General features: G+C 36.2%; 1 long non-coding RNA gene across 2 annotated transcripts in view; it reads right to left on the reverse strand.

The window, feature by feature from the left end:
- Window positions 1-808, reverse strand: part of LOC125620388 — a 17,848-nt gene extending 17,040 nt beyond the window's left edge. For both annotated transcript variants that reach the window (XR_007352016.1, XR_007352014.1), the window contains exon 1: window positions 526-808. This is a non-coding gene — a long non-coding RNA (uncharacterized LOC125620388). The remainder of the gene's footprint in view (window positions 1-525) is intronic.
- Window positions 809-11,495: the final 10,687 nt, after the last annotated feature.

Here is an 11,495-nt window from a genome sequence, read left to right on the forward strand (position 1 = left end):
CCGCCCCGAATCGGCCGGCGCCCCTGCCCCGCCCCGCGCGGCCCCCATCCCAGCCCACTGCCCGGTGGACTGTGCCCCGGGCCGCGCTCGCGCGTCCCGCGCTGGCCCAGCCGCGTCAGCTCTCACCCACCCAGGAAGTTTCCCCTTCCAGGCCACACGCCCGCCAGGTGAGCTCCTGTTGAGCTCGCGCGGAGCAGCCTCACCCCCGGTCGCAGGCGGGTCGCCCTCTGGGCCACCGGCGGCAATGCCTTCCCGAGCGGACGCACAGGCCCCCTCTAAGCAGCATTTGTCCGCTGGAATTCGACAGAAGCCCTCCTTTTCTCCAGTAGTTCTCTCCAGTTAGCCTTGCTTCCCAGTAGGTCGCATCCTACTCAGGTACCTGCCCTGCTCGCCCCTTCCTGAATTCAGGAATTCAGCTCTTTCCCGCTCCTGATCAGGTTAACTTCTGGGTCAGACCCCCGATTCAGTCTTTTTCACCCAAATCTACTTTCACTTCCACCCCGGTTGGGGGTAGGGAACTCTCACCTAATAGCTTGTCCGAACGGATAACAGAGGAAACATCCTTTAGCAGGTGTAGCACTTTGGCTAGGCTTGGTGCTGGGAACCACCTAGCAGATCAGTGTGTCCTGGGAGAATCTTCACTAAAACCTGTCCTCAGGTTCTTCTTGCCTTTTATGCTTGTTCTTCACAGAAAAAGTCAAACCATCATTCACTCAGGGAGCTTGGTTCCTCCCTCTTAGTAAAGAAAGCCAGTTATAGCCTTCCCACTATGTTCAGGGTGATGAAGTGCCAGACACCTGTTAGTCCCTTCCAGCTCTAACGACCAAAACTCTCTTCAGCCTCACCTTCTCAGCCTGTTTTCTGTAGAGCTAGTGGCCATGTACTCCCTGATCTGAGCCCCCCCAGCCTTTTTAGCTGCCTTGTGGTATCTCCCTGCCATCTTGTCTCCGTGGCCTAGATTTTTCCGGTGCTTTTAAGGCTTTAACACTGGGATAGGGCATGCATTTGGTCTTTGTGTTAGGATCAAGAGACTTTGCAGTGTTTTGCCTAGCACTCTAGGATAGAGAGAGTGAAAGAATCTTTTTCTTAGAAATAAGAACACACACACATCCCTCAGGTAAAAATAACTTCAGAACTTCAGTTTGCAAGAATTGTGCCTTAGAGGTTTATTTGCTATTGTTTATTCTTTTTGACCAATAAGCAGGGAAGAACCTTTAACATGGAATGTAATGGTTTAGTCTTGGTCCCATGAGTCTATTTTGAAAGGTCCTTCTGAAACTCAAATTTGAGGAATAGAAACATTGACTTTTTAGATGTTCACTTTCTACGAGTCTAGTTAGTGACTTGCATTACATGAGGTGCCTGCTGGCAAGCTGTGGATTTCTGGCTCTGTTGGCAAATTCTGGCAGGAATTTTCCTCTCTTGAAAATTTTGTTCTCTTGAAAGCTTCTGTAAAATTGTTTCTAAATTGTGTGCATATTTTATTTTCTCCCTGGGTAATAACTATGTTTTTAGTTTTTGTTTACTATCATTGCTTCAGGCTCTGTCCGTTTTTTAGTTGCTTAAATAATTTACATATGTTCTTGTGGTTATATATATTTAGGTATTAACATGTACCCAGAGTAAATACAGAATCAGTAGTATTAATCTTCAGTGTCTTATATTTAAGAGAATATACAATGGCGGTTAATTGTTGATAACTCAAATAAATCAATTTAGAATATTTTGATCTTAAGACACTTTACAATTATAAAGGCACAAGAAAAAAAGAACCTTCCCAGTTAATATTTCCTATTGTGCCTCCTCGTTATTTTCATATTTAGCACATTTGTGGTTTTTAAATTTAATTTTAATTTTAAAAAATTAAGTTAATTTTTTAAAACTGCTTGAGTCTAAAAAACTCAGATAACAGTGCAACCTGGTTTTACATTCAATATTGATTTGTTTCTATTACCTTCTATTTCTCCTCCCCACTCTACCAACACACACTTAGACAGCCATACTCAAATGTGAGATTCCTCAGGGTAGGGACATCTTTTGTATTTTTAATTTTTGTTATTTATGGTGGTCTTGCTCTATGGTCCAGGCTGGCCTGGAACCCTTGGGCTTTAGCAGTCCTGCTGACTCAGCCTTCCAAGTAGGTGGGATTATAGATGTGTACCACCTGATAGGCAAGGAACAACTTTTAATTCATTTCTCTCCGGAGCAGAATGATGAATAACTATTATATGAATTACTGAAAATTCTAAAGGGCTTTATTATAATTATGAAGATTAAACAGATGCTGAAGTTAGTTTTTGCTTTTGGTCATGAGGTGATGATGGTGTTGGAGCAGGTTTATTTACTACATTCAACAAATATTTTCAAAGTATCTATTATGTAGATAAGGCACTGTGTTGGGATTGTATTTATAATTTTTTGGCTTTTACCAATGGAACAAAACTGACAGTTTGGGGGAGAAGATAAAAAATGTTTTAGTTTATGCTTTCCTTCCTCTGCCCACCAACCAGTCCTCCTACTCCACCCCCTGCCAAAATAAATGATCAATATGATTTTATTCTGGCTGATTAGAGCTGATTAGATACTAGGTTAAAGACACATTAGTTCCAAAACCAGCTTTTTTTTTTTTTTCCCCGCACCAGGGATTGAACCCAGGGGTGCTTAACCACCAAGCCACACCCCAGCCCTTTTTTGTATTTCATTGGGTCTCGGTGAGTCAAGGCCTTGCTAAGTTGCTGAGGCTGAGTTTGAACTCACCATCCTTCTGCCTTAGCCTCTGAGTCACTGGGATTAAGGGCATCAAAACCAGCTTTTATAACAGTTAACTGTATGGCATTGGGCTATGTCTCAGTTTTCTTTTTGTCAATGTTGGGGATCCAACATTGCTAGGCAAGCATTCTACCACTGAACTATATTCCCAGCTCCTCAGTTTTCTTAACTTTAAAATTTATTTTAAAGTTTTATTTTTATTTTTTGCTTATGGTGGTAGATTACAAAAAAGATCTGTAATACTTTCTTTTTGAACTTTTCCACTTGCTTATTTCTTCTTCTAATATTTGTATTCCTAATAATAATATTACTGTTAGCGTCTTTTTGCCTGTTACTGTTTGCTAGGAATTTTACTTCACTTCATCTAACAATTCATTTTATAAATGAGGAAAGTAATTTACATAAGCTAGTAATTGATAGATATGAAATTTGAACCGAGATTTGTAGTACTTAATGCTTTCTCTTTTGTTATATTTCTTTGTGTACTAGATGCTTAACATGTGCAATGCTCTCTTGTATTTTTTCAGTGTATGCTCTTGTTTTTCCTCTTTTGTTTCAGGGAATTGAACCAAGGGGTACTCTACCATTTTTTTTTTTTAAATTTTTTTAATATTTATTTTTTAGTTTTTTTCGGCAGACACAACATCTTTGTTTGTATGTGGTGCTGAGGATCGAACCCGGGGCCACACACATGCCAGGCGAGTGCGCTACCGCTTGAGCCACATCCCCAGCCCGGTACTCTACCATTGAGCTACATTCTCAGCCCTTTTTATTTATTTTGAGACAGGGTCTTGCCAAGTTTCTTAGGGCCTTGCTAAACGTTGCTAAGGCTGGCCTGGAACTTGGGATCCTCTTGCCTCAGCTTCCTGAGTCACTGGAATTACAGGTGTGTGCCACATGCCTGTCTCCTTTAGTGGTATCTTGATAGAATTGTGGGTGTGCAGTTCGTGCTCTTGATTATGAAAAAGTTTTTTTAAAAAAAATAGTTTAAAAAGTTCTTAAATTGGAACTTAATAAAAACTCCTAGTGTATGATCTAAAAACAATAAATGTTATAAGAATGCTCTTCCTTTTAGTGCTTTTTAAAAACATTGCAAGAGTGATATAACTATATTGCAGACAGTTTGGAAATTGGAGGGAAAACATCTCCCATAATTTCAGTTTCTGGTGTTTATTTTTAATTTAATTAAAAAATACACTGTGCTGATTAACTTCACCTTAGTGGTCTGTTTTAACAATTATGATAGTAAGTACAGGGCAGAGTTTGAAAATTACAACATGTGCTCTGAAGCAGAAAAGAAATATTTTATTCAACATGACAGATATTTGAGTTCCCACAATGGAAAAGGCACATTAATGATATTTTTCATTTTTGCCTGTACTTATAGTTTATTCAGGAAGTCTCTGCTTCCTTGAGAGATATCTAACCATTCTGAAAAATGGCTTGGAATGTTCAGCACTTGGGAGTGGTTGCCATAGTTAAATTAATTAGGAACAGTTGGGTTTGTCCAGTAGAAAGTCTCCCAGGAGTCATCTGAGAGTACATTCCTTCATTTTTTACTTTGTTTGCAGATAGAATGCTAGTAAAAGACTAACATGTGGTAGAAAAAGATCAAGCATCCTTAGCAATGAATTATAGTTCTGAATCTCTGCTCTCTAGTAGTCTTATAAGGGCTCAATTTACTTGCTTTTCAAGGTAACATAAAAACACTTAATATACTTCTTTGGGAGTTTTGGGCTTAATTAAATTATAACCCCAGAAACCAAAAAAGAAAATGGTCTGATGGAGAGATCTAGTAACTTGGAGAATTAGTAGTATAATAAATGAAAAGGTAGAGTTTATTAGACAAAGCTCTATGCTGGAATTTCTCTTTAAAGCACTTGAACCCTAATCTACAAGATAAACCTTCATTAAAAATTATGTCTGTTAGGGAACTTTTAATAGTTTAAGGAATGTTAATAATTGAATGCTGTATTACAGTAAACAGGAAAAATTTTATGATGTAATCCAGTAAAGGGTGCATAGAAGAGACTGAAAGAAAAACACTTAAGATTTTATAGTAGTATGGTAATTGTATTTATTTACCTTGTTTTCAACAGCATGTATTCTTTCTCTAATCAACTGATTTAGCATTTCTGTATGACAACGTTTTTGAAATTTTACTCATTTAATTTGAGATCAATAAAAATTGAGATCATTAACTATTAAAGTAAAACTGTATTCTGAGAATGCTTCTACAAGTAAATATCATTTTACTTTTTAAAAAAAATTTGTTATGCTACTGGAGATTGAACATAGGGCCTTATGCTTGCTTGACAAGCATACTTCCATTTAAAATTCTCATCTTTGGATTTAGAGAAATTGGTCAGGGAAATGATAATAGTTATTATAATAGGTTTGGAGAAATCACTTAGAAGGCTAATTTATAATTTTGTGTGCTGCTTTATAATTTACAAAGCATTTTATGTTCTTTCATTTGATCTTATAATAACCAATGAATTAGGCTGTTATTATCATCATTTCTAATTGGAGGATACTGAGGCTTAGAATTTGTGACTTATGTCTTTTATAGTCATAAATAAAAGAGCCATCACGAGTCCATGTTTTTTTAAAAAAGCAATACTAGTGAGAAGTCTTCTTCCTTCCCTAGGTCCCTAGTCCATTTTTCAGAGGCAGCCATTCTTGCCAGTTTGTTTGTTTGTTTCTCTCTCTCTCTTTCTTTCTTTCTTCTTCTTTTTTTTTAAATGTGTTTTTGGTAGTTGTAAATGATCAGAATGCCTTTATTTTATTTGCTTAATTTTAGGTGGTGCTGAAGCTCAAACCCAGTGCCTCATGCATGCTAGGCAAGGGCTCTGCCGCTGAGCCACAGCCCCACCACCCACTTGCCAGTTTCTTGAGTGTACTTTTCTTAATATTCTGTGTGTGTGTGTGTGTGTGTGTGTGTGTATGTATATTGTTCCAGTTAAAAAAATTTTTTCTTTTTTTTTGCTGTTGTAGATGGACAGCATGCCTTTACTTTTTTATTTATTTTTATGAGGTGCTAAGGATCAAACCCTGTGCCTCACATGTGCTAGGCAAGCACTCTACCACTGAGCTACAGCCCCAGCCCTGTTTTGCAGTTTCTATAAGATTTTTTTATTCATTCTTTTTAGATATACATGACAGTAGAATGCATTTTGGCATATTACACATGCATGGAGTATAACATCCCATACTGTGGGTTGTACAGGATGTGGAATTACATTGGTCATATATTCATATATGAACAGAGGAAAGTTATATGTGATTCATTGTACTGTCTTTCCTAATCCTATGCCCCCCCTTCCCTTCATTCTCCTTTGTCTAATGCATTGAACTTCTGTCTTGCCCCCTTTATTGTGTGCTAACATCTGCATTTCGGAGAGAACATTCGAACATTTGGCCCTTTGGTTTTGGGGATTGGCTTATTTCATTTAGCATGATAGTTTCCAGTTCCATTCATTTACCGGCAAATGCCATAATTTCATTCTTCTTTAAAACTGAGTAATATTCCATTGCATATATACCACATTTTCTTTATCCTAGGTGCTGAAGGGCACCTAGGTTGGTTCCATAGCTTAGCTATAGTGAATCGAGCTATTATAGACATTGATGTGTCCACCTCACTAGAGTATGCTGATTTTAAGTACTTTGGGTATATGCCAAGGAAAAAACTTCCACAGTTTATTCTTATTATATTTAGCTTATCTGATCTAGGAGATTGTTCCGTATCAGTACATGTAGAGCTTCCTCATTATTTTCAAAATTTCATGGTATTCTTATTTGTGAATGTATTTAATTTATTTAACTAATCACCTAATGGTGGACATTTATGTTGTTTCCAATCTTTTGATAACAGCAGTACTACAGTGAATATTCTTTTACATGTCTTTGGGCTCATGGGTATGTGCAATAGTTTCTAGTGGTTGTAATATTTAGGTCAGAAGCCTTTTTTTTTTTTTTTTTGCCATGCTGGGGATTGAACCAAGGGTTACTTTTTAGTTTTTTCTTTGAGACAAGATCTCACCAAGTTGCTGAAGGTCTTGTTTAATTGCTAAGGCTGTCCTCAAACTTGTGATCCTCCTGCTTTAACCTCCTGAATCACTGGAATTATATGTGGGCTCCTATGCCCAGTTACTATCAAATGTTTGATCATTGTTTATCTCATATGTAGAAATGATACTTCATTGTTTTAACGTGTTATTTTTTAAAATTTTGGGTTAAGGTTTAACTTCTTCAGCCGTTTATACTTTCTTTTTTGAAAACTTTCTGTTTAGTACTTTAATGTGACCTCCTGTTGGGTTTGTATATTTAGAAAATTTGCACTTTGGCATATTCTTTTTAAAAAAATATTTTGTTTTAGTTGTAGATGGATACAATACCTTTATTTTATATGTTTATTTTTCTGTGGTGTTGAGGATTGAACCCAGTGCTCACATGGGCTAGGTGAGTACTCTACCACTGAGCCACAACCCCAGCTCACTTTGCAAAATTCTTTTTTTTTTAAATATTTTTTTAGTTGTAGATGGACACAATATCTTTATTTATTTATTTTTATGTTGTGCTGAGGATCGAACACAGAACCTCACATATACGAGGCAGGTACTCTATCACTGAGCTGCAGCCCCAGCCCACTTTCCAAACTTCTTTATAAATATTTTTTCTCTTTAAAATTTTCTGTTTATGGCATTAAAAAATATTTTTAGTTGTATATGAACACAATACCTTTATTTTACTTATATGTGGTGCTGAGGATCAAACCCAGTGCCTCACACGTGCTAGACAAGTGCTCTACCACTGAGCCACAACCCCAGGCCTGTTTATGTTATTTGTAGTTATAGATGGACAGAATGCCTTTATTTATTTATTTATTTTTTACTGTGGTGCTAAAGATCAAACCCAGTGCCTCACACATGTTAGGCAAGTGCTCTGCCACTGAGCTACAGCCCAGCCCTGACATTTTTTGATTATGTGTAAATATTTTTTAAAATTTTTGTTTAAATTTATAGTCTCTTTTTTTTTTCTTCTGCCAAATCTAGATTTTTGGTTTTTTTTTCTTTTGCGGTACCCGGGATCTAACCCAGGGCCTCACACAGGCTAGACAGGTTCTTTACCATTGACTTATATCCCTAGCCTCAGATCTAGATCTTTAAGTGTAAGGAGCACAGGCAGAATAATATATCTGTAAGAGCATTCTTATTCTGCCTCTGAATAGCTCTGTAATCTTGGGACACATTGCCTAACCTCATAGACTCACTCATTTTTGGATAGTAGAAATAAATTATTGAGACTTCGCAGGTATATTGTGATTACAAAATAAATTGGTGAATGAGAAAGGACATAAAGTAAATGCTGCTTTCAGTAAATATTTTCTTTAACTATCCCTGTAGTGAAATTTGTTATAAGTTGATGTCATACCCTGTATCTGCATTGGTTTTTTCCTGTTTCATAAATGTGAAAACCATGCCCTTCCCTTCCTTGGTACTAGGGATTGAACCTGGGAGGGCTGTGCCACTGAGCTACACCCATAGCCCATTTTATTTATTTATTTATTTGTTGTTGTTGTTCTTTTTTTTTCTTTTGGTACCCGGGATTGAACCCTGGGGTGCTTATCACAGAGCCACATCCCCAGCCTTTTTTTATTGAGACAAGTTCTCGCTAAGTTGTTTAGGGCCTTGCTGTGGCTGTCTTTGAATTTGTGATCCTCCTGCTTCAGCCTCCTGAGCAGCCAGGATTACAGATGTGTGCCTGGTTTTATTTATTTTGAGACAAGGCCTTGATAAGTTGCCACGCTGGCCTCGAACTTGTGTTACTCCTGCTTCAGTCTCCTGAGGAATTCCAAGTGTGTGTCACAGCACACAGAATTAATCTTCTATATTACTTGCTCAGGGTTGTATTATAAATGGTAGAGTTGAGATGTGAATCCTGGTATATCTGTTCTCCAAGGCACATTTTTTATGCTGGTGTTTGTAAACAGTTATTAGCTGTATTTCAGTCAAATTTAGGGATGAAAATGAACATTCACGTGATATTACATTCCTCTATTGATGTGTAAAGGAACAAAACTATTCAGAGTGGGGGAGACAGAAGGAATGAGAGAGACTGTCAGAATAATAATAACTAATATTTATGAGCGCTTATGATGTGTCAAGCACTATTTTCAGTAATCCTTACAACTTGGCAACTTTCATTAATTTTTACAAACTGATAATCTGATAATCCTTGGTATCCTTTACAAAAAGAGAAAGGGGAGACACTGAAGTGAAGCAATTTTTTCAAGGTCATAATGCTGCAAAATTGTAGAGCCAGATTATAGCCCAGGCAGTGTAAATAACTCAGATTAGTTGTTTTTTGTTTTTGTTTTTGATACTGGGGGTTGAACCCAGGGGCACTTCTACCACTAAGCTATATCCTTTCTGTGTTTTGTTTTGAGACAGAGTCTCACTAAATTGCCTAGGCTGACCTTAAATTTGCCATCCACCTGCCTCAGCCTCCCAAGTTGCTGGGATTATAAGTTTGCCAATGTACCTGGTTTTAACAACTCAGATATAAATTGAATGAGTCTGTTGTTTGTTTTTAAATTGGGGGTCTTGCTTTGTTGCCTGGATTGTTCTCGACTTCTGGGTATAATAAGCCTTCCTCCCAAGTAGCTGGGAATCCAAGCCTGTGTTACCATGCCTAACTTTGAATCTGTAATTTTTTTCTTTCTTTCTTTCTTTCTTCTCTCTCTCTCTCTCTCTCTTTGGATACTAGAGATTGAACCTAGGGGCACTTAACCACTCAGCTACACCCCCATCCCTTTTTAATTTTGAGACAGGGTCTCTCTGAGTTGCTTAGGGCCTTGAGGTAGCTTTGAATTTGTGATCCTTTTACCTCTCCTGAGTCACTTGGAATTATAGGCATGTGCCATCTTGCCCTACTTGAGTCTGTATCAATGTAAGGGCAAAATGGTCTGACAGAACTGATTGAGATGCCAGTCCTTGATAAAACAATGAATGTTTTAATGTGAAAATCAACATACCACAGAGACCACATCTGTAGAAAGTGATGGTTGTACCAAGTTATGGTGGAGGGTTTTTTAAAGATAGTTGAAAGTAGTTTAACATTTTGCAACCTCTATAAATGTATTGCTTATGAAAGTCTAATCTTATGTAAGGATGCTATATTTCTTGTCAATATTTACTTTTTTCATAGCTTTATCAAGGTAAAATAGAAGTGCAGTAAAATGCATATATTTGAAGTATGCAGTTTGATCAGTTTTGACATGTTTTGACATGTATGTAATCAATACAATCAATATAACATTTCTATTATGTTTTTTTAAAATTTGAAATCATGCAGACTGTGTGTCTTGGATGATTTATTACATTAGAAATTAATCATCTTAAGGTATATAGAACTCAACTCCCACATCTCAACTACTTCAAAATTAAATGGCACACTTATAAATATCTCACAGGTCAAAGAAGAAAGCACAAGAAAAGTAATAAGAAGTGCTTTAAACTAAGTGATAATAAAAGCTTAAAATATCAGAATGGGATGAAATAGTACTCAGATATACATTTATAACTTAAAGTACTTGTATCAGAAAGAAACTAGATTAACAAATTATTTTTAAATTAGGTAGTATTAAGGAAAAAATAAGAGTAGGAGCAGAAATATATGAAATAGAAAAGAAATAATATAGCTAAAAGTTGATAAAAATCAAACAAGGCTAATCAAGAAAAAAAGCAAAAACACAAAAATTAATATCAATGGAAATGGAGTTATCAAAACAACCCTACAGATGCTAAAAATATATTAAGGTAATATTATGTGATAGCTTACAAAACATGCTCTATATTAGAGAAGGGTTCATGTGGTGCTGAGGAGAAAGTGTATTCAGTCATTGATGGATGAAATATTCTATATATGTCTTTCAAGTCTAAATTGTCAATTGTGTTTTTTTAGTTCTATAGCTTCTTTATTTAGTTTTTGTTTGAAGGAGCTATCCAGTGGTGACAGAGGCATTTTAAAGTTATCCAGTATTATTGTGTTGTAGTCTATTTGATTCTTGAAATTGAGAAGAGTTTATTTGATGTATATAGATGTTCCATTGTTTGATGCATAAATATTTATGATTATTATGTCTTGTTGATGTATAGTTCCCTTAAGCAATATGAAATGGCTTTCTTTGTCGATTCTGATTAATTGTGGCTTGAAGTCCACTTTATCCGATCCTGCTTGTTTTATGAGATCCATGTGAATGATATGTTGCTGATATTTACTTTTAATCTAATATTCTTTTAGAGTTTCTTCAGTATGTTATTGCTGAAGATGATAGCATGTATCAGAAAAACTAAACAAATATATTATTAAATAAAACCTGAAACCACTATTTCTAAAGATTTATGATGTTCCAGATATGGTCATTTTTGCAAACTAGAATAAAATAGTGGGAGATCTTGGGCCAAAAGTCAGAATATCTTAGCTTAATTGACAATTTTAATTATTTATAGAGATGTTAATTTTTATGAAATGTTGCATTTAATTTTGATAAATCACTGATATTAAGAATTATTGATAACCTCATTTTATATTGTATTCTACTGACATAATATAGATTTATAATTAAGTATATATTAAAAATAAACTTGTATGCATTAAAATTGCCTCCAGTTTTGCTGGTTGAGTCTCTTATTTCAGAAAGCAGTTTCTGAATGTCTCCT

Source organism: Marmota marmota, unplaced genomic scaffold (genome assembly GCF_001458135.2).
Source record: "Marmota marmota marmota unplaced genomic scaffold, marMar, whole genome shotgun sequence".
Classification (NCBI taxonomy): Eukaryota; Metazoa; Chordata; class Mammalia; order Rodentia; family Sciuridae; genus Marmota; species Marmota marmota.